The sequence below is a fragment of the Peromyscus leucopus genome, chromosome 18 (genome assembly GCF_004664715.2).
Source record: "Peromyscus leucopus breed LL Stock chromosome 18, UCI_PerLeu_2.1, whole genome shotgun sequence".
Classification (NCBI taxonomy): Eukaryota; Metazoa; Chordata; class Mammalia; order Rodentia; family Cricetidae; genus Peromyscus; species Peromyscus leucopus.
In genome coordinates, this window is record NC_051078.1 from 38,029,165 (window position 1) to 38,054,495 (window position 25,331).

Consider the following 25,331-nt stretch of genomic DNA (forward strand, 5'->3'; position numbering starts at 1 on the left):
ATATGGGACACCATGTGGGAAAAAAAGGAGATATCAGGAATGCCCATCTCCCTGCAGGAGACACTGTGGGCTGACATAGCAAGAACATGGCCATTTGTCAGAAACAAGAGACTGCAGGAGAAATCAAGCCCCCTCAACATTTTTTCTTGGATTTTCCACCTCCAAAACTGTAGGAAAATTGATTCTGCTCCTTTACAGTCTGCAGTGTTTCTATGATATCTCTCATAGAATAATACACCTTGGGATATATTTTATGAGGCCTGTAGACTTGTGTGTCCTTAAAACTAAAGACAGACCCTTGTGATCGCATCCTGGCCCCTCAGTCCACCATGACTTTGAGAACTGCTCCAAGAGAATGTGTTTAATTTAGAAAATGTTTAACTGTTAACAACAGTTCCAACCTTGTTTTCATTTATACCTTAATATATCTTAAAAAATAAACAAGATATAATGTTAAATAATTATTACTGAAGTCATTGTATTAGTTATCCTTCCATCATTATAACAAAATACCTGAAACAGTCAGCTTATAAAAACAAAATGACTTTGTATTTGGACTCATAGTTTTAAGTATTCCAGGCCCAGGCAGTTGGCCCATTGTTTTGGACCCATGGCAATGTAGCAACTCTTGGGGGAAGCATGTAGTAGAATAAAACTTCCCACCTTTTGTCCAAGAAATAAAAAGGAAGAAGAAAGGTCAAGGGCCCCCACATTCTCTGCAAAGGCACACTCCTCAAGATCTAGGATCTTCTCACTAGGTTCTACCCTTAAAGGTTCCCCACCCCCTAAAAGCACCACCCTGGGAACCAAGCCTTTAGCATGGGTGCTTTTGGGGACATTCAAGATCCAAAGTATAGCCATCATGTTCCTCCAAGATGTGCTCAGTCTCAGGAACCATTTACAGGTCATGTGTAAGAAATGAGCTGACTTCATTGTATTTAGCAAACAACCCATGAGGCTGTTGACAGGGCCCCACACTAGCCTGTGATTATGCAAAGAAAAATGAGGCATACTCCCTGAGCTCAAAGAGCTTTGTGGGCAATAGAAGAGACAACGTGAAAACAGATCATTAAGATTCACTGTAATCACATTTATATAAGGTGTTATAGCACCAAGCTTTTCAAGTAGAGTAGTATTATTACATTTGGTACAAGAAATGAGGCCATAGAATACCCAGATTCATAGTGAATGTGCTTCATTTTCCTCAGCGTCAGTCACATTAGAAAACTTGAGGACCTGTTGTAGTCATTTAACTAACAGAGAAAAATGGCGGAATTCAGTCTATGGTGTAAAATTCAGGTTAGGAAGGCAGACCTCAATAAGTACTACTGACCTCTTTGTCTTCTGTGAGGGCTGCTTTAAAGGTTTTGGAAAACCCGAGAGCCTTCCCCCTCCCCACCACTGATCTCACTCCCACTGCTTCTCTTTCTTGGTGGAAAATGTCAAGTAAGTGGGACTCTTACTCTTCTTGTTATTGATAGTTTGGTGCTTTTTGGTTTCTGTGAAGCTAATGATATAATACCGAGTTGGCTGTTAATGATGTTACCCTCAATTGATTTTTTTCTGTGATTCAATGTCCCTTGAAAGAGGAAAAAAAAAAAAAAGATAATTCCATTCGCCATTCCACATTAAGGTTCCCAAAAGAATATTAAATATATATGTGCAGATGAACACTCACTTCCCATTAAAAATATGCAGAAACTTTTTTGCAGAATTTAGTTTTTAAAAGAGAGAAAAAGAATCTTTTAAGTATGAGATGTCTGTCTCATTTCTAAGAAGCATCTCATTTACCAAGGTAAGATGAATTTGGCTGGCATCTTGTTCAGCCAGGTGTCTTCACATGCCAAGGACAAGTAGAAAATAATGTAAAAGCAAATGACTAACAGAATTTGCTATCTGAAGTGCATACTTTTACCGCACTTATAAAATAGCTCTTCCAAGTACATATTATACTAGAACAGCATTACAAGAGTTTCTTCTGAAATGAAAAACTGAAAAATAAGACATCAAACCTAGCAGGGGATCCCCACCCACCTTGAGCCTTCTCTCTCATAGTGCACAAGCCCTTGTTGATCTCCTGGTGTTCGACATTTCTAAGTCTGAAACTCTGCCAGCAGACGCATAGTTCCACTTGAGTATTGCAGCTCATTCTGAGAACCATGGGGAAATAAGAACAACAAAAGAAAAAGACATGGTTCCTTCCAGAGAGAGGTCCACTGGGGAGATAAAGTCCATCCTCTCTGCCTCTTAGGGATGCTAACAGAAACAGCCTTTCCAAGTTGCCACCACCAAATCATAGCTTTGACTTTCGGTGCAAAGCAGTTGAATTAAGTGTCAAGGAATCAATCAAAACAAACAAAACCAAGAGGACCACGGTTGACACGCTCACACCCGACTTCCTACCCAAGATATTTCCATTAATTCATTAAAGGCAGGAAATGCATGTGTCACTGTTTTGGTCATGTTTGTGTGGCTATAACAAAGTACCTAATGCTGTTAATATTGTGATATATAAAGGGGAAAAAAGGCTTATTTGGCCCATGATTACACTGGTCCAAATTAACATGGTGTTGGTTTTCTGGCCAGAGTCCTCTGGTTATGTCACAGTGTGACAGTAGATTTTAGAAGATGTGGTTGGCATGTAAAATGAAAAAAATTAATAAAATAAAATGTTAAAAAAAATGGCAACAGCTGTGTGCAGAAGTGGCCATGATCCAGCAAGGAATGACGACCCTGGAATCAGGCTCACTCTTTTTATCACAGCCTCCTCTCAGGGGGACTAATTCCTTCCTACTCCTATCCCAGGAGGAGCACCAATCCACTCATGAGCACTGTGAAAACAGAGCCCGTGACCTACCTTCCAGGATGTCCGTCACATATGGGTCCCACCATCTTAGCATTACCACACCCAGATAAGGCCTCTAGAGCACAGAACTCTGAGGCACAATCAACACCAAATGTCACTGACCCTTTGGTTCAGATTTGAATCAAATACATATTCCTTTTTCAATGAACCAGCAAACTGTTACAAGGACTCCTGTTTGGATGTGGTTGTAAGACAGAAATGGCCATCACTTCTGTCTCCACCCTGACCTTATCTCTGAGTCCTCTTCTCCTTTTTATTTGTAATTGCTTTTCTGCCATCATCCAGCATGGTTTTCTCTCTACCACTGAATTTCAGAAAAAAAATGTGAATAATCTAGAGAAAAATAAAAGAAAAACAAAAGCTGAAAATGTTTTTGAGGCTTCCTAAAAATGAACCCAGTTCACTTAGATATCATCTAGCTATGGCACAGGCAGTGGGATTCTTGCTACAGGACACACCAGTGACCATGAATCAATTCTCTTCTCAGAGAAATCCTGGCATGAAACCCTCTAAATAAATTAATGTTCCAATCATTTTTGACTCATTGGATAGGCAAATAATGTCATCACATGGTGGATATGGGCAAACGTGGTGTGTTTTGTTGTTTGTTTTGTAGAAAAGGAAATGACATCATAGGTTTTACGGTTGAACCAAGACAGAGGACTGTGACACTAACGATAATGAAGAAGCATAAGAAAGGACTCATGGGTTTTTAAAGGGCAGATGTTTGCATTTAAGTTAGTGTGTTCTCATAGCACATTACTTCATGGAAGATTCTCATAGGAGACAAGACAGATTTGAACAGGGGTTATTATAACCTCAAGCAAACAATAAACTGAGATGTGCCGAGCAGCCCTTCTTGAACAACATAATTCTTCCCATCAGCACACATGTTAAGTTATTTCTATAAAATCTGAGGATACATTTAGTGGCTTCTGTTGGTGTCATCCCTATAAGCAGACTCACAAATCACAACTTGTCACAGAGATAGAAAGAGTATCAAGAATCCAGTGTGTGAAAGTGTGAGCGATTTTGTTGTTGGATTGGATATCATCTCCCTAGCACCCAGATCATTCACAGAAATAATACCCTGGAACCTAGCTACTTACATTTGCTTCTTGGTTTAGCCAAGTTTATTGCTAGGTAATGTTAGGAAAGTTACTTAACTTTATAGGGTTTTGTGAAAATTATATATAATTTAATAATATAATATGCAAAATACCCTATATATAATAATGGCCCAATAAATGTTAAAGTGAGCTACAAGGGGAGGGTAGTGGTGGCAGGTAGGTAGAAGAAATTAGAGAGCCAGGAAGTGGTGGCGCACACCTTTAATCCCAGCACTTGGGAGGCAGAAGCAGGTGGATCTCTGTGAGTTCGAGGCCAGCCTGGTCTACAGAGCTAGTTCCAGGATGGCTCCAAAAGCTACACAGAGAAACCTTGTCTCCAATCCCTCCCCCGAAAAAAGAAGAGAGATAAATAGAAATAAATAGATTAGATTGGAAGGTAGGTAGATTAGTAGAATTAGTAAATTAGATAGATTAGAAAGTAAGTAGATAAATAAAATTAAACAGATAGATGATAGGTGATAGATAGATAGATAGATAGATAGATAGATAGATAGATAGATGGATGGATGGATGGATGGATGGATGGATGGATGATAGATAGATAGATAGATAGATAGATAGATGATAGATAGATAGATGATAGATAGATAGATGATAGATGGATAGATGGATAGATAGATAGATAGATGGATAGATAGATGATAGATAGATAGATTGATAGATAGATAGATAGATGATAGATAGATAGATAGATAGATAGATAGATAGATAGATAGATAGATAGACAGACTGTAGCTAGAGTTTTCCTGCCTTGCCCACAGTCAGGACAAATCTGTCACCTGCCAGTCCCGCAGCCGCTCAGACCCAACCAAGTAAACACAGAGACTTGTATTGCTTACAAACTGTATGGCCATGGCAGGTTTCTTGCTAACTTTTCTCATAACTTAAATTAATCCATTTCCATAAATCTATATCTTGCCACGTGGATCATGGCTTACCGGCATCTTCACATGCTGTCATGGTGGTGGCTGGCAGTGACTCTCTCTGCCTTCCTGTTCCAATTCTCCTCTCTGTTAGTCTCGCCTATACTTCCTGCCTGGCCACTGGCCAATCAGTGTTTTATTTATTGACCAATCAGAGCAATTTAACATACAGACCATCCCCCAGCAACAGACAGACAGACAGACTGAGCAAGCCAGGTATAGAGTGTATGCCTATACTTGAGAAGCTGAAGCAGAAAAATCACAAGTTTGAGGTCAGCCTGGACTATAAAGGAAGACAGAGAGAGGGAGAAAGAGTCCTATTCAATATTTTCATGTTTGTTCTGGTTTTGAGACAGAGTCTCCTGTCACCCAGATTGGCCTCAAATTCATACATTAAATGATGATCGTTAACTTCTGATCCTCCTGCCTCTACATCCCAGACGTTGTGACTAACTTCAGGCAGTACCAGGCATTGTATATAGTGCTGGGTATTAAGTCTAGGCTTTGTGAATACTTGGCAACTACTCTACCAACCGAGTGACATCCTGGCCCCATTTTTTGAAACAAACAAATATATACATAGATATGCTTTGTGAAATCACAGAGGCATTGCTACAGGTATGAAGTCATCACTTAAGTGTGTGGAGTTTAATTTGAGACTACCATGCTTGAGAGTGTGTTGGAAGGAAAATGTTGTCTGGAGGCCTTCTCTTTGTTTTTAGTTAGACAGCTTTGTTTCATAGTAACCAGCATCTTCCATTGTTTTGAGGTTTATCTGTGAGATCACATCCACTTTCTGGTCAGGAAGGTTCTTGGCAGTGACACAGATAAAGTCTCAGTGTATAAAAACTGTCAGAAGCATGTAGTTTGTGTACAATGTACAGCAAAGCAACCTAGAAAGACAAACTTCTGCTTCCAGTCATTATAGAATAATTGGTCCAGATTTGCCAGCTGCTAAAGTCAACTCTAAAATTAGACAAAGTGAAACAGCAACTATTTAAGACATCAAATGCCAGTCAGCACAGAGCTTTGTTCTTTGAAAGGAAGTGAGCTGCCTCGTGCCCCTAAAACACCTAAAATGTTGCTGGAATGCTCAGAGAGGGGTCTGCATCTGGGTTTGAGGGATCTTCTAACTAAAGCAGCATGAGCAAACTCAGGAATAATTTTCAAAGTCAAGAATGCCAACTTTGGGCCATGGAGTTGGCTCAGCATGTAAATTTGCTGGTCACCCATGTCTAACAACCTGAGTTTGGTCCTCAGAATCCACATGTATAGGTCTAGGGACACAGGGAGTCTCACTCCAGCAATAGTTGGAGTTCCAAATAGCTAAAGTGACTGGGGCAGGGAATTGGAGCTGCTCAGATAAATGAGGCTCAAAGTAGATAGGATTAATTGTGGGCTCCTGATCAAGACCTAGGTTGTACAAGTTCATTAGATCAAGAAAAGATTGTCCACTCAAAGTCTGGATTGTTTTATTTTTTGTTTGGGGGTGTTTTTTTTAGATGTATTTATTTTTATGTGTATGAGTGTTTGTCTGCATGTATTTATGCATGCCACATATGTGCAATACTCATAGGAGCCTGAAGAGGGCACTGGGTCACTGGAACTGTAGTCACAGATAGTTGTGAGACACACTATGGGTATTGGGTACCAACTCAGGTCCTCTGCAAGAGCAGAAAGTGCTCTTAACTGCGGAGCCATTTCTCCAGACCTCTGAGTTATTATTTTTATGGAGAGAGCATAGATCATACTGCTGTTACAATCAGAATTAAATAATTTGTTGCATGCCTTGGGCACTCAGTTCAAACCCTTGTAAAGTCATACATTAGTAGTAAGCATCAGGCTACAGGATTAGCTGAGACCTTAGGACTAAGTTCATAGCTGCAAGATTTAACCCAACAAAGAATGAAACCAATCCTGGTCAGACCAAAAGATTTAGTCAGTGATCTAACTTCCAGCCAGAACAGAATTTCACCCCTCCTGACTGGCGCCACAACCAAGACTCTCTGAAAAGTATAATCATTGTGGGTGTAAAATTAAACATATGATCAAGCAGGAAAATGCTGCTTGTAAATAAAGGGGAAAAAATGCATCTAATAGAAACAGAACCCAAGGTGTCCCAGATGGTAGCAACAAAGAACTCTAAATCAAATCCTATAAATATGTTCTGGAAATTTCAAGGAAAGCTTGACTATAACAAAAAGGTGAAGATTGACAGGAAAATGTAAACTATAATAAAATGAGAAATTATGGAAGTGAAGTGAATGAAATATCAAAATGAAAATTTCACTACATCTCACCTAAACAGTCTTGAGAGGAAAGCAGAGCTAGTAGAAAAGAAAAAAAAAAAAAGGTTGATGCAATTGAAGGAAAGGCATTGGTGGTCAGCTAATATGAAGGACAAAAGTGGACAAAGGTAGAATAGAGACTCAGTCAGCTGTGTGGAATGTCGAGCAGCCTCTCACACACGTAATTCAACTCCCAGAGCAGGAAAGAACGTGAACACTGAAGAAGAAAAACACTTAAAAAATAGTGATCCAGAATTTATCAAGAGGATTAAGAAGTTCTAGTATTGAATGTACTTTGAACATCCTTGTGTGCCCGGTTTCACTGATTCAATTACTTTCTGCAAAGTGTTCCTGCTGTCCTAGTGCCTGTTACCTTTTTTCAGATTGTGTGTGCACACATGCGTGCATGAGTGTGGTGTCTGTGTGTGTGTGTGTGTGTGTGTGTGTGTGTGTGTGTGTGTGTGTGTACGTGTGCACACCATCGCACACATATAGAAGTCAGAGGACATCTTTCCCTCCTCTATCTGGTCCCTTGAGCTTTGGTCCTTAGTTTTGGTTGTTGGGTGCCTTTACCCAGAAAGCCATCTCATCAGCCCGTGGTACCTTTTTATATATTATTGCTGACAGTTACAAACATTCATATAATGAATTTTAGTCATGTCTACTGCCAGTTCCCTCTCTCATCCCTCCCCCGTCTCCTACTAGAGCCCTTCTTCTCAACAAGGCCCCAACTACTCACTTCATGTATGACCAACTGAGTCTAATTAGAGCTTCTCACCTGATCATGGCTGGGAAGCTATTTACAGGAGCAACTTATGGGGTTTTCTCATGAACTGCATCTCATTGCAGTGATGAGGGCCGACGCACTAATCTATGGGTATAAACACTGAGTATTTAGAAGGCAGCCTGGCATCATGTCACTTTATTTTAAACTACAGGTATTTATCAACAGGATAATTTGAGGATATTGAAAGCCTTTCCTAAGGTGTCACTTGTCAATATGTTAAGATCTAGAAAACACTGTCCTTGTAAAATATGGATTATTATACAGATACACATGATTGGCCTCTCTGTGACATCTATTCCAACATTGGTATGTGGACAACACCATACTGTAACAGTGAAATGTAAACTGTGTGTGTGTGTGTGTGTGTGTGTGTGTGTGTGTGTGTGTGTGTGTTCATATGGGTGCTGCACATATATGTGCAGGTGTACATTCATGTGGAGGTCAGAAGTAAACACTGGATGTCTTCCTCAGTCACCCAACACTTTACTTTTTAAGACAGGTCCCTCACCAAACCTGGAGTTCACTGATTGGCTAGGCTGGCTGTTCTGTGAACTCCAAGAATCCACTTACCCCACCAGTGCTGGGGTCACAGATGCATGCCCAGCTGTGGGGTGAGCGCTGGGGACCCTCGTGCCTGTGTAGCTAACACTTTGCTAAGGGAACCATCTCCATCGCCTCAACCCCTGCAGGAAGTGGAAGTGCTCACATCTTTGAGGACGCTGGTAAGGAATCCAGTCCTCTTACGGCAGAGTCTCCCACTGCAAATGCACTTTAAATTCCTCCCTCCCACAAAGTAAAATGGATCAGCATCTTCTCATTTCCTATCCTTCGCAAACTAAAACTTATCTCCAAGTGTCCATGTTTGATGTAAAATTTAAGACACGTGAAGTCTAGTGTGCCTAGAATGAGGAAAGCGTTCGTTCCATATTTTCTAAGACCTTGAGAAAGTACCTATTTTACTAGTCAATGCTAAGAACATGTTGTGTGACCTGAAAGCCTGGCTCTGACCTCTGACCTCACTGCCTACCTATACAAAAACTCCAATAAAGTGCATTCTTTCATTCAATCAGAACACTTACTTTACCATTAATTCTTAATGTGTTAAGCTAATTTTTTTTATGATTTTTCTTCCTAATCTATTCCACTTGAGTATCATGGTGCCATCAACCCTAAAAGAATATTCTGAAATATTTAGGTAATATGAAAGTTCACGAAAACCCTTATGACCTGAAACTATTACTCTAATCAGAATTTTTTAAAAATGACTTTATCCACTGTGAAAATGAAAGGCAAGAAAGGGTATCACAGGTTCTAAACACAGGGAGCTCCCACCAAGAAGGGTATATGGGAGCTGACTTGCGTAGCTCAGAATCTTTGAACCCCGCCATTACTGTCTTCATGGTGCCCTTTCCATAGATAGATAGATAGATAGATAGATAGATAGATAGATAGATAGATAGATAGATAGAGATAGATAGATAAGTAGGTAGATAGATAGATAGATAGATAGATAGATAGATATAGAGAGATAGATAGATAGAGATATCAGTTCAAATTTGCCTAGATGTTTGGCTATACGATAAAGCACATCTCACTAGATTATGAAATCTGTACTTGATTTTCTCTCACCAACATGGGGCACAGTGCCCGGACTGTGGGGGCAATGAACATGTTTTTCCAAGCTCTTCCATTGCTGAACACATCCATGAAGTTCATAGGCCTCCGGAGAAGATTATTCAGGGACTGAAGAAGGTGCATGTTCTCAGCACTTCTCACCTTCTATATTCATAAACCCCATGAAAGAATACACTATCATGGAAGCAGAGAGTAGGCCCTTATCAGATTCTATTCCTGCTTCACCTTGGACTTTTCAGTCTTCAGAACAACACAAAATGGAGTTTTACTGCTTTGCCTATATGTCACCCAGCATCAGGTATTTTGATGTAGTAGCATGAGTGAGCTAAGATACCCACTTTAGAGTTGAGTGAGGCAGAGACTTAAAAATCCTCTAACACGATCATAATTAGAACTTGGAGATAATATGTTGTTTTTTCCAATTCCTGGTCTTGGTCCTTTCTTCATGACCCCACAGCCTTGGTTTGGGGTGACACAGTGACATTGGTGACCAGGGCTGGCAGAAGAAGGAAATGTCTCTTTTATAAAGTGCTAAAACCAAGCCATGAGCAACTTCAAGGGTTTGCCTACATGATCTATGCTGTGAAAAGGAATAGATTGGATGTTTCACAGCATAAATGGACCCTATATCTAGGACCAAAGGGTCTCTTGTCTTTCAAAAAATTATTTAAACTTTTTAACTTGGATTTTTTTTTAGAAATTATATTGCTTTTGTATTTTTTGACTATTCATAAATCAAACTGTTTTCAATGGTTTTTCCCTTGAAGGTAGAATTACCGTAAGCCAGAGGAAAGTACGCAAACCCCTGTCTGTCTGACTGAAAGTTAAAGTTTTGGGGAGCCTGGTCCTGGGATCTACCTGATGCTGCATTGCTATGATTCCCAATTATGCTCATGTAATTGTACAAATTATTGATCCTGACAACATCTTGTCGATAAGTCCAGATGGTTTCACTGAAGGCTGAACAAGGACCTACAGGAGCTGAAGAAGCACAGAGATGGATAAAATCCCCAGTCTCCTTATCTCCAGTGACCTTGTGTAGGAACTTTGCAAGTGTTCCTGGGTGCAACTTCCGAAATACCAATACCGAGAAGAAATGCTTCTGGCCATCTTCAAAAAGAATTTTAAGTTCAGTAATAAAAGGTTATTGAAAGCACCTCAGACTTGCTTTCCTTGCCCTTTTTTATGGGTTTGGCTGTTTTGTGAAATTAGGTTTAAGGTTCTCTGGCTTTGCTATGTATCATACTAATAAGGCCAAAATGTCAGACTCCATCTCTGTAGTGACAAATTTTGCCTTTAACCTCAGGGAGCTACCCAAGTTGATGAAAACAGAGAGAATAGTTGAACTCATGGAACTCTATCCCATAATACTAGACAATTTCAGGGCCTGGGCAGCTGAGATCTGCATCATCTTCCCTCATATAAAACTTCACGCTTTTCTCCTCTGTTTGAAAAAGCAAAATCCAAACCCTAAATGGGAAATTCTGAGATGCCCTCTGAGGCGCAGGCAACAGTGTGAAAGGGAAAGAGACTGACCATGAAGTGCCATCTTCTGAGAGGGACATGGCCACTGCGATGACAATCTCATATCTCCAGCAGCTGCTTCTTACAGCCCAGTAAAGACCAAACCTATTAATAGTCAATCACAGATTGGGGAGGGCCCACATGGCCATAACCCCCCTGCTGAAAGATAGGCTAACGATGGATTCTGAGGGAGGGGGAAACATTCTCTTCCGTTGTGTGCCCATCGGTGCAAAACACAAGCCTACAGACCACCCTGGTTAAATGCAGTGTGTCACAAGACGAAGACATTCTAGGAAGAATACTTGTAAGGAGGAAAGGAGACACACAGGGGTGGAAGAAAATAGGAGACGGGGTAACATTAATCAGGATGATATATATATATATATATATATATATATATATATATATATATATATATGCCAAATAATAAATGAATTGGTTTTTTAAAAAGCAAAGCCCAAAGTAAATCATTGGTGTTACGAGAGAAATGAGAATACAAGAAAAAATAGAAGGTCCAAAAATAATTAACAGAGAACCATATGACAGTATGGAAAATGGCAATTTTCAGCTACTTGAATGGAGGTGCCCCAGTGATTATTGCTTAGATGAGCTAAGGAGTCCAGGCTGCACATGCAGTAATTAAAATCTGATTAACTCTTGTAGGAGTAGCATGGGTTCTGTTTTCCATTCCACTCCCCAACAAAATGACAATGCACCTGAACATTCGATTTAATTTGTCGTCTTGCACATTTCGCTGCTTCTATTGTAATAGTGTTCGAAGCACACTCGCTCCCCTGTGCTCTCTGATGCCATCCCTCGCTCGTCCGTGCACATCAGGTAAATACTGAAACACACATGGCACAAAGCCCTTTTAAAGTTCTTTAACGAAGGGGCTAGAGAGATTACTGCTCAGTGGTTAAGAGCGCTCGCTGCTTCCTTCACCATCGTCTGATGACTGCAGACTCGTGGCTGAGCGTGAGAGACATTGAAGGCTTCTGCAACAACCTCCCCTTCACCAAGAAAGAAGGAGAGAGAGAGAGAGAGAGAGAGAGAGAGAGAGAGAGAGAGAGAGAGAATAGGAAGAAAGGAAGGAGGGAGGGAGGGGGGAGGAAGGGAGGGAGAGAGGGAGGGAGGAACAGTCCAGATAGGAAGCCATTGAAGAGAGTCCTTAAAAACTGTGCTCTTGATTACTTTGCTTGTCCCATCCTAAGCCAGGACTTTCTAATATACTAAGGAATTCAGCCAGTGGTTGAATCTTAGTCTATTTGCTCACACTGCCTCTCTTTATAACTCCAGCTCTCCATGTTGTATCTACCAGCTGACCACCCTACCTAGAGTCCATGTCCTCCCCTTGCTAATGCTGATTGAAGCAGGAAGGTGGCTCTGTATGTCTGAATCTGAATTCTGGTGGGGGGATCAGAGGGGACTCGACTGTCTTTTGGGGGGCTGGTCACTGGGAGGATACTCATGAGCTAATGAGTATGTGGTCAGCACAAATTATATTTGGTGTATTGGTGGGGGATGCACAAGGGTGGGAGGGTGGACCTGGGAGGACTGGGAAGCAGGTATGATGGGGTGCATTGTATGAGATTGCCGAATAATAAATAAATAAGATTATGTTGGGAGGGGGGTAGGGAGGGAGAGAGATTGGTACTCTTGTAGAGGTCCAGAATTCAATTCCCAGAATGTGTGTTGGGCAGCTCTCAACTACCTACAACTCCCACTCCAGGAGACCCAACACCTTCTTCTGGCTTCCGTGGGTACCTGCACATATGTGCTTATATATACACAGACACACATACACAAAAAATGTAAATAGCAAATTAAATCTTTAAAGTTCTTTTTCACTTAAGGACATCACAATGAAATCAGTGTGGTTCAACCCATCAATGCTGATTCTTGGCAGTTGCTACCAGCAGAAAATAATAAATTGTGAATGAACAAATCACTGTTTAAACAGCAATACTTTTGATAATTAGCAGATATATTAGGGGGAATGTAGGAGGAAATCTGAAAAGACTAAAAAGGGATTAAAATTTAAATAGGATTTCTTTTCATGTTTTTTTCCCATTGTGCAAAAGTCCATCTTTAATTCATATTACAGTGAGTGATTTGTAATGCTGTGTCAAAATAGATATGCAAAAAGGATCTGCATTTGAATTTTAAATTTGATCCCTAAGTTTGAATTTAATATAGTGCCCTAACTGAGTCCTGTCTATGGAATAGGAATTTCAAGTCTGTTTTGAATGTCATAGGATCAGCAATCATGCGTAGTGTTAGCATTGTTCATTATCTATCATGACTTGTGAAAGGAACATGAAATGACATTAATCATTATTTTCTACTACTAATAATATACTTTCAATGCAAATTTGCCATTTTCTAAATATCTAGCAGAAGAAAATTCTTCTCCTTCATCACCCCACAAACCACCCCCTTCTCTTTTATTCTTGATTTGCAGCTGGCAGCCTTGGTGTCTAGTGCACGTGAAAGAATGTATTGCCCCAAAGAGAAGATTTAGACATTCGGATATTGAAGAAATATTGAACTCCTGACCCCATGCCCAAATACTTCGAATCAAAGAAATCACTGGGCCCCAAGACACCTCCAGAGTCAATTATTCCAGCCCCTCATTTGTCAGATAAGGAAATAAAGGTTTATTTGGTAAATTGACCTATTAGTGATCACCCAGCTGGCTCAGGGCAGAGAGGAAATGGAAAGCAAGACTCCCGGCTCAAGACAGAGGGTTACATCCAATGTATACAATGAGCAGAACGCTCTCATCCTGTGAAGTGAGAGCTTTAGGATCAAATAGATCTGAGGTGGAGTCCTGGTTCTGCCAATATTTGCTTTAATTTATTCATCTAAAATTGCTTACGTCAGAGATGTAAGAGATGGCCCAGTAGTTAAGAGTGTTTGCTGCCCTTGCAAGGACCAGGGTTCAGTTCCCAGAACCCACAGTTTGGCTCACAGCCACCCAGGACTCAAGTCCCAGGGGATGGTAGCATTTTCTGACCTTCACAAGCACATGGTACTCATATACAGGCAAACCACTCGTACACATGAATTAAATAAATCTTTAAAACATAATTAAAGAAAAAGGAAATAAAATGTATAAATTAATGGGACACACTTTAGAATGTAATTGTGTGGATTGCATGACTGCATAATATCACATTCTTAAAGTACATAGCCTTGAGCCTGGTAAGTGTTAATAATCAGTAAGTATTAGCCATGGATATCATTAACCCATGACAGCTAATCAAGGATATTTTCCAAATAAGTAAATTACTATAAATCCACCCCAAGGGTAAGTTTGTGTCTCTGTATGTGTCTCTGTGTGTATATTTACATATATATGTGTGTCTATCTATCAATCTATCTGTCTATCTGTGTGTGTGTTTGTGTATCTGTGTCTGTGTCTATGTGAGTCTGTGTCTGTGCACATGTCTGTCTATGTGTGAGTCTGTGTTTGTGTCTATGTGTCTGTGTCTTTGTATAAGTATATGATTATGAAGCCTGGGTGAAATAAGGTCTGGCTATTTACATGGGTTGATAGCCAGGAAAGACAGACAGACTTGGGAAATAATTGTTTGATTGAAGTAGTCCAGATTCTCCTTACCTGGACAAAAAGAGGACCCTGAACACTGTTCTATTCTGGTCATAGCTCTGCTAAGGGGATCATATGGCAGATGTGGACCCAGAATGGGTCCTAAGCCATCACTGGTTTCAGAGAGGAAGAAACCTGTGTGTTTAGAACACTCCAGTGGAACAGCACAGTGCAACCTGTGTTGAACAGTTTGAGATACTGTTGGGAGTGAGGATCATGAGGATGTTGTTCTAGTGTTGCTGGATGAGTCTGAGCTTTGGTTTGAATTAAGGTAGCTATATAATCTACCAAACGCTTCTAAGAGTGAAAAGGATGCTATTAATAGTTATACTGTGATAATGAGTGTCAGCAAGGATTTTTGAAACAAACAAGCTAATAAAAGCAAGCCTAAGCAAAAGGACCATTGTTGGTGCCAAAGTGTGAAAAGTCTGTTTGTCAGTCAAGCTTCAGGGTGTTAGGACCCAACGATTTCTCTACAACTCACTGTCTCTCTCTGTCTCTCCTACTGCGCTTCTCTCTGAGACAAGACCCGCCTTCATGGCAGCCCCGCCATCCACAGCACCACGTGTGACATCCTAATGATTTCCACGTTTTCTTCTTAATACTGTGCCAAATCTCCAGGACATCCCCGACCACACCCCCATCTTTAACAGAACCAACCACTGCAGTCAGGAAGGTAAGCAGTGGACCGACTGATCAAGCCCAGACCTCAAGGCCACTGAATTTAGCAAGAAGACCTCTGTCATCTGAGCCATCCACTAAACCAGAGGGATTGATCCTGGAAAGGGGAGATTCCTCAGGAGAAGAAGAAGGCATGGATGCGGAAGAAGCAGAATATGCCGGGCAAGTGAAGAAAACAAAACACCTCTAGTGCCACCACATTTCTTCGGCATAATTATAGATGACACTGGTGGATCCCTGTGCCAGGAGAGACCTTAGTGATCCCGAAGGTCATCCATTTAAACTTCAAGTGAATCTTTTAGATTATACACTGTGATAAGCGTATTATGGATGCCGTGACTGAGGTCTCATGAAAATGACAGAGTATGACACCCCAAAATATTCCAGTTTGTTATCAGGACTCTTTTAAACTAGAGACATTTGAAAACCAGCAGATATAAAAATAAATAAATAACAATCTGCCTCCCTGGGCCAGGAAAAGAACACTTTTTTTTTTTTTTTGGCACTATGTATCGTAGGTAGAAGCTGAGAAAAGTATTAGCTTGTAAAAATATCTGTACAGCCTTCTCATGCAGGCTAACTCTTTCTCTACCAATGCTCCTTGTTGACGCTACGATATAAGCATCTGGCTCCTTCACTTCCTTGGGTCTTCCTTTTCCTAGGAAGGCTCACTCCCAAGTACAAGTAAAAATCTGTTGTCTTGTAAAATGCATCCTTTGTCAAGTTATTTCTCTGGCCCAGTCAGAGGCTCTGAGAGTAGGGAGGGAACATTTGGTCACCCTCTCAGTGGAGATAAACGGGCCTAAGGTGACAAACCAGTATATGCAAAAAAAAAAAAAAAAAAAAAAAAAAAAAAACAAGAAGCCAGGCAGTCGAATGTCTGTCCCTAGATCCATGTACAGCACCATGCCATAGAGTCAGCACATGTCGGAGGCTGGAGTTTGAGCCCTCAACTCGATAACAAAGCTCCAGGCTGCCACATGTAGTCGATCTTTTTCCAGTGTCTCCAGGGCTCTTAACAGGACCAGCATGAAGCTACACCCCCACAAACTCCCCTGTGCAGAGTACCAATTAAAAATATCCCTAGACACTTGGGAGTCTTGGTCCAACTCTGAGGAGTTAGAAGACAGGACCCACGACCAGTTAAGAGATGCATCCTCTGCATTGATTTATGGTCCCAAGTACTGACACAAATTACCTAAGCACTTGACAGAATTCCCAAGCCCTGCAGGCAGACAGCTTCCAGGACCATGAAAGTCCAAAACATCGTTATCTACCTGTCTTCATCTGTATCCCCAAAACCCCGGCAGGGAAGTCACTGGACACAAGAGAGAGTGTACTCCAGCAAGGATTCAGGAAATCTTCCATTAGCAAACAACAACTAAAATTTAACCTCAGAGAAGGAAGGGGAAAAAAATAGACGCAAAGGGTTCTTGCAGATTATGTTTTTATAGCAAAGGATTTCTAATTAGAGTTTTGCAAAAGGCACTTTCAAGATTACAAAAATAATCTGGTTGTGTTCATGCAGCGCGCTCCTTGGCTGCTTCCGATGCTAGTGTATTTAAATATATTTGGCTGTGTTTACTTGCACATCCTTAAATTAGACCCGAATAACTGGCTGATAGATACATAGTACAAAACAGCTTGTTTGTAACGGGAAAATTGTTCAATCTATCTTCCTTTATAACTGAGCCTCAACAGCCTTGATTTATTGGTGTGGTACGGGAAATTTGTCCCGCACAGAGTTATAGGGAATCACTTCCATTTGTATGCTAACTGCTTTTGATTTTTTTTAACATCATCAGTAGCCTTGGTGATTGATTTTCAGTCTAGCTAAACCAGTTCGTATAATGCATATTCCCCAGTAGGAAAGAGATTAGCTTAGCAGACAGTACACGGCGTGGTACAAAGAAAGCTCTGGGTATTCTACCAGCATCCAGGACTTTCCAACAAACACACTTCATGAGCCAGACTTTAGAAGGAAAGATTTAACGATGACAAAAGAATGGGGATGGTTCATTTTGTGCACGTGTGAGTGTGTGCGCACACGTGTGTGGAGGTCAAAGGTTGACATGGAGTGTCTTTCTCTGTTGCTTTCCACATCATTTTTCTATCAAGGGACCAAGAGCTTGCCATTTCACCTAATCTGGCAGACACGTGAGTTCTGGGAATCTGTGTGTCGGTGTAACCCCAACATCTGGTGTTACAGATGCACACCCCACCACAACTGACTCTCACATGGTGCTGGGCATCGGAAGTCAGGTCCTCACACTTGCACAGGAAACACTTGACCACCTGAGCTGTCTCCTCAGCCCCAGGATGACGATCCTCTAGTGAAACGGCATACCTGGTCATAATAAAGGAACATTTAAGAACTAATTAGTTAACAAAACACTTAGGTACTGGTGTCAAAACTCCAGGGTCTGATGTCTCACACTATCTACCAGTTATGCGACCCTAGACAAGTTACAAAACCCATCTAAAACTGTTTCCACGCCCAAAACTCAGAGCCACTAACAACACTGAATTGTTTCAGGATAAGCAAGGCCCTGCCTGTGGAACACATTTAACATGTTTGCTGCCGCACAGGAAATCTCCAATGAATATTAACTGTTGCTATTATAGTTGCAATGGAAATAAACACAAATAAACCTCTCCAACTACCAAGTGCCTAATAATTTAAAGGGAATTTTAAAAAATAGGAATCACCCCCACGAGGTCAACAGCTTTCATTTAGCCCATCATTCATTCTCTATACGTGGGCTAAAAATCTGTTCTTTTGATTATGTTCAACCTACATTTTTTCACAATGTCCCCATCAGGTGTGAGGTTGGAATCATTAGTCTAAGCTGCTTTCAATTAGTACAACAGTGAACTTTATAATCTTCCTCCTGACCCATATAAATGACAGCTTGGACCTACACAGTACCTTCCAGTATTGTCCGCCACCCACACCACCACCACCAATTCTCCCCCAAAGACTCAAAACATCGCTGGTTATAAATGGGAGAATCTAAAGGCAAGCTTCAAATCTTGCTGTTTCTCACCCTTGCCCTGGGGCGCCTCAGTGAAATACAGATGAGGCAGAGTGCAAGCCCTTTTATGATTTAGGATAGAAAGACACCAACCCACCATCCCAGCTTTTTTTTTTTTTTTTTTTTTTTTTTTTTTTGAGAAACAGCAGATTTTCTTTGGAGAAATTCCTCTACCACACAGCATTCAGTGACAATGAAGCCGTCAATTAAGGTGTCCTACTTGCTGTTCAAAGAATAAACATAAGTGCTATACTGGTTTCCTAGGGGGCACTGGAACAAATGACCACAAATGTAACGGCTTAAAACAACTAGAACGTGTTCTCTCAAAGTTTAGGGCAGAAGCCCAAACCGACTGGCAGCAGGTTTGGTTCTTTCCGGAGGCTCTGAGAGAGAAACCATTATGTGCTAGTTGATGAGGATTGCTAGAAATCCTGGAGTTCCTCAGCCCAGGGACATATCACTCCAATAGCTGCCTCCATTTCCTACTGTCTTTTTATGTGGTGCCAGAGCTGTTCCTTTCCAATATTTAACAGCTCTTGAGTCCAACCAGCCCAGTGTGTTTTTACCTCCATCTTCAATTGTCTTTACCTGCAAAGAACCACTTTCGAAAGAAGATAGTGTTCTGGGGTTCCACTGGAAATGAGTGGGGGAGGGCACTCTTCAATCCATTCCATGACCCATCTTGGATTGGGTCCAATCCTCCCTGGATGACTAAGAGAACAACCTCTTCATTATACATTCCTTCCACCCTCAAAACCCAGAAGAAATCACCGCCACTTCCCACAGGCTTCCTTGGATCCCTATTCTGTAGGACTGAGTCGTCAGCAGCTCCGTTAACTCCATGGTATAATGGACATCTTGCCAATACATTACCATATACCAACCTGTTGGAAGAGAGAGCGGCTACTCAAAAGCAAACTAGCCTAAAGCAGAGGCACAGCCATCTGAACCAGCCAAGTCTTGAACCTCCAAAAATGAACAACCAAACAGCAAGGCCAGGTTTTTGCCCACTTGCAACTAACCACACACTCCTTTGTTCATAAGCCCTCCCTCCACCCATCTAACCCAGGTTTTTACTTCTGAGATTTTTACTTACTGCACATAGTTATTTGCCTAGAATCGCTGAAAAGTTTACGCAAATGTGTAGGTGATAGCTCCTGGCATCTTTCCAAATCCTGAAAACGCTGACAGACAGACTAAACTAAGCAGTTATCTTACAATCCTTAGGCAGACTAATTAAATCCTACACATTGACATTTTTGGCTTTTAAAAAAAAAAAGATAACTATACTAATTAGCCTGTTAGGAAATGTTCACATCTCATTGTGCCAAATGAGGGGGAATTCCTTATAATTGTTCCTACCGGACTTCAAGCCACTACCTCGGGCATGATTAAATGGCTGGAAACGTCATTTCCTCCCAGGTCCCACTACCCACTTAACTACCACAGAGGTTTCCATCTGAACCGGGCAGAGGTGTCGGAACTGGACCAGCTTCCCAGAATCCTGGCTCGTTATCAGTTTCTCCAGAGTTTTTTGGAACATGATGAGTTTTTGAAAGAGAAAGAATGTGGCCTCTGACTTCCTACTGGATGCCACCCTGTCTCTGGACACAAGGAAGCCTAGATGCTGTCAGCACCAGGAGGGACAATGAGAACGCTGCCGATTTTGGGGCTAGAGACATAACTGGGTGGTTAGGAGCCCTTGAGGCTCTTCAGAGGACACAAGTGTGGCTCACAACACCATGTCTGGTGATTCACAACTACCTGTAAGTCCAGGGGATCCAATGTCCTCCCCTGAACTTGGTGGGCACTTGTACACAGATGTATACATACACATAAATAAAAATAAATAAACAGACCTTTTAAAAAGCTGCAAACAGTTGAAGACATTGTGAAAGCTACATCTCATACATATGAGGAAGATTTGGAGTATTCTGAAAACCTTTATTTAGAGAAATTTCCTTAGGGTTTCCTAAATGTGAAATTAAAATGTCAGCTTATGCAAGAGAGGCCAAAATAAAATTGGCATAGAGGCAAATTATTTGATTGGATACAATTCAACAATTCTTTATGTACCTGTTATGTATCAGGCAGTGTAGTAAGTCCTTCAGTGGACACAAAAATGAGCAACAAGATGGCCTGTCAGCACTAAAGAGTTCACAATCCAGACGAGAGGGTAAGAAAAAAGAAGCAAATTCCAGAAATACGAGGAGGAGGAAAAGGTGAATATTTTAAGAATGCAAAAACAAAGCACTAAAAGGAACTGCAGAACCATAGCTAAAAAGGAACTAGGGAAGGCTGTAGGGTAAGGAGGAGGAGAATGGCCCTGCACTGGATATGTAAAACGTCAACCAGTTGGAACATCACTCCAAGAAAAAGCCAAGAGGTGGGCTTTTAGCATATTAGAAAACAAAAATGGATTTTGTTATGTTTTTAAAGCAAAACAGCTCAGTCCAGAAGATGTGGTTAGATGAACAGGTTGGAATTACCCCCACAGTGTAAAGGGTAGTAGCAAGGTGTGTGTTACTCCTGGAAGGCTTAAAAAAATTACTGAAGTATTTTACAAGGGAGTAGTCTATTCAAAACCAGCTTTAGATTAATCCATCTAACAAACCTGGGCAGGGTGGGGTAGCACATCTCTGTTACATCAGCATTTGAAAGGTGGAGGCAGGATAGTCAAAAGTTCAAGACAGTCTTCATCTACATAGAGAAAGTTCAGAATCAGCCTGGGCTATGTGAGACCATGTCTAAAAGAACGGAAGTCTTAATTAATCTTGAGATAACTAGAATAATAAGCAAGAGCCCAAGAGATAACCAGCTGGGAGTCTGGCTGAATTTTAAGCAAAAGTGTTTAGGAAGAAAGAAGGAAGGAGGCCAGGAGGACACAAAGGCTGGAGATATGAGGACATACAAGCCCACAGTAGAGGCTCTCAACACTAGCTATAGGTTTGAATCCCAGGAGACAGAGACAGGTGGATCTCAGGGACTCATAGTCAGAGTAACCGAAACAGCAAGTTCCAGGTTTGGTCAGAGACTCTGTCTCAAAATATAAGATGGGGAGCCATAGAAAACATCCTGACATAGATCTCTGGCCTCCCAATGTACATTCACATGTGAGTGAACACGCACAAGGGAACACACACATGCATCCACGCACATGCACACACACATGCATGTGAAAACACACACACACACACACACACACACACACACGATCCCCCACCTAGACATATTAAATCAGAATTCCAAGGGCAAGACCCGGACCGGTGGGTGTTTGATAAGTTCCACAGATGATTCCAATTCTCAAACTGCTCAGTAACTCTGTCTTCCAATGTGGGTCAAAGGACCAGAAGCTGCACATCCCTGGAGGCATAGAAGACACTCTGGCTCCAAGAGTACTCCCAGAGCTCAAAATGTGCGCATCACCCAGAACTCAGATGCTATCCCCGTGGGTGCTTGCACACAGCAGAGATGAATGCTTCTGGAAGGGTTCTGAGGGGCTGCAGTTATAACCCCCACCCAGGTGAAGTCAAATGCAGGTCCAGAGACCACACTACAGAATGTACTAGAAATGGGAATTATGGGGTACTACCATGACTTACTGAAACACAGACTTGGGACAGAGACCAATAATATGTGTGTTAATGAATTTTCTGGATTTGATATGAATTGAAGTGTGAGCCTCACTGACCTAAATTATCCCATTGATGTACTAGTTACTTTCTCACGGTTTAAAAGAACAATACCCCCAACAAAACCAACTTAAAGGAAAGAATGGGTTTTCTTTTTGTCTCTCAGTGTGAGAATACCGTCCATCATGACATGGAAGGTATGGAGGTAGCCGTCCAAGTCCACGCTGTATCTGCAGTCACAGGACAGAGATGAATGCTAGGGATCAGCTAAATCTCTCCTCTTTATTCAGTCCAGAACCCCAGGCCATGGAACAAGGCTGTCCAGGCGTAGGGTGGGTCTTCCTGCCTCAACCAATTCCATATAGAAACATCCTGACAGACATTCCGAGAGGTTTGTCTCCTAGGTCCTTCTGGATCTTGTCAGCAATATTAACCAGCATGCCAGGTGGTACTGAAAGGGCTAGTAGAGAAACCAGAGGGGGAAAATTAACCTTCATTGACACCAGTTGCTCTCTTAAACTCTACAGAGGGGAGATATAAGCACAGGTCGGCCAGCTACACTCAGAATAGATAACAATCCACAGTAGGTTTCCTTGTCAAGGATGGTGGAAAAGGCAGTAATGAAGATTGCTATTTCAGCTACCCTAGGGCATCTAGAAATGGACCGAGAGTGACTAGCACACAGACAATCCAAGTGTTGAACTGATCCACAGCCCTCCAGTCCAACAACTTGTATCTATCTCTCAGACTTCCTAAATGAGAGAATGCCTCCAAATCATACCAGTTCTCCTGAGACAGAAGGAAGGATTCAACCTTGACATTAATCCAGCTGCTTCTTTGCCTTTGTGGCTTCAGCATAGATATTTTAGAACTAAACTCTGCCTCTGTATGTTTCTAGTTACATGTTCTGATCTTTGTCCCCTAGCTGGGCCTCTGATGCACTGGGATGCACTGGGGATGCACTTAAAATGCCGTGGAACACTCTAATATATTCCACTGCATCTGGCCAGAACGCTCACTGGGATGTCTGCTGTGTCCACCCCTTCCCTTCACTCCATTCTTAGCATCAGTCCTCACCTCTGCCTCTCCATACCTGAATCTTCTTCCTAGGTCTCACAGACATCTTGAGGAAAAGAGCCTGGCTATTCCTCAAAAAGCAAAACACACAGTTGGAACTTCCACTCCTGGGTATGCACACAAAAGAACGAAAAGGATGTTTGTTCACCAATGTTCGTTTCAGTGTTACAAGAGCCAGAAGATAGAAACAATCCACATTTCCACAGATTGGCAGGTAAGCCAAACATTCCCTTCTCACTAGGAACTGTGATATCAGCCAATCACAATGTTTTGTTGGTCACTTCACCCCCTATTAGCCCCAGCTCTTCACCCTCACTTTCCCAGATGATATCCACAACACTCAAAACCCTAGTGTTGTGACATTTTCAAAATAGTCTAAATTCAGAAAGCCAACATTCCCAAGGACAGTAGCAAAAAAAAAAAAAAAACCTCTATTTCAAAGCAATAGTGAACTGGATGTAAACAAAAGTCTTTCTTTCACACTTTTCATGAAGTCAAGGAAATCCACACTGCCATGTTTGGTGGCAGCAAACTATTTGGAACAGATTTTCTAAAAGAATCTAAGATCCTCAAGTCCCCATCTGTGAATTATCTACTGTGGCGACTTAATTTCATGTTTTTTGTTTTAAGAAGGATTTGGATAAGTGTTCTAATGCAGTAATTAGCAGCTACATTAATAGCATTGATTTTCCCATTATGTTGTCCCATTATTTTAATTATATTTCTCTTTAAACAACTTTTCAGACTGTAATCTTCTACTAAGATGAGCCTGACACCCTGAATAACTTCTCTCAGTTGTACACCCTACATGGGTAATGGGTCATGGGCTATTTAACCTCACATCACACATTTTTAAAAATCTCTTCGAAGAGCCATGGGTAGATGTCCTCTCTTGAGCAATTACCTTCAGGACCCAGAGTCAACACTGAAGTGATCAAAGCAGGCGGTCATTGAACAGAGCTCTCGACACAAACAGCTCCTTGACATCCCATTAAGATGCTTGAAATCCTATCTTTAAAGAGCCCTTTGGGGGATCTTTGGGTATTTTCTGTCTTTAAAAGAACATGGGGAAAATACCACTTACCAAGAGCCTGTAATATGCACCAGATACTCTGGGATTAAGGCTAACACTTATGCCCCTCTTACTCTATATTTCAGGCACTAGTATAAATATCTTACATATATTGACTCATTTAAATTGACCCACAAAAAATCTCTAGAAGATAGACATTATTCCCACTTCCATTTTATGTATGAGAAAGCTAAAGGTCACCCATGATCATCTCATCTAGCAAATGAGAGACACAACTATTGACTCAAACCCAAGCAAATCTGGTTCCAGAATCTGCGCTCTTACTCTCTACTACACTGCTCTATAATGCAATCTTACTAGAGCATCTCCTACAGCAAGTGTCTTTGTGTCCGTTTTGACAGATGAAGATATTGTGACAGGGGAGGTTAAATAACACAGGCTTACAACTAGGCAGTGACCAGGTGTCACTTAAACTCTGGTACCTGAGAGATACCAATCCCAAGACTTGATTTTTCTCTTAGGACCAAAAAGAATGGACACTTTGATGACTAGATGGGAGCAAGACCTAAACAACTGTGAAATAAATAATGCAACATGGCATATGACCTAATAACTAAAGGAAAATGGCAGATAGGTGGCAAGCTCATCAACAAACCCAGGTCCTCTCCTTCTAGACCCACAGACTGAATTTCCCAGTAACTCATATATGATAATTAGGGGCAGAGGGATGTTTGAGTTTTAGCAAGTAGAGTGTGAACACAGAACACTCTAACATGAAACTCCATTGTCTCTCCTCCATTCTGTGGCCGATTGAGGGTATTTGAAAAGCCTAGCTGAGGGGAGACCCTAAGAGGAAAGGAGCCTGGAGTCCTGATAAACACAACAGTAGATGGCTGAGCTAGGGGCAGATTCAAAGGTCTGGTGGCAAGAAGTAAACATGAGCTGTGTTATTAAAGCCACTGAGGTCTTAAGTTTTCTTTTGCAACTACTAGTACTGCATTAACTAGTATAATATCGGCAGTGAAAGCTACCATGCGAAATGTAAACTATGTGGAATTGATGATGTGTCATGGAGTAACAGGTGGAAGATAAATAGGAACTCAAGCTGGA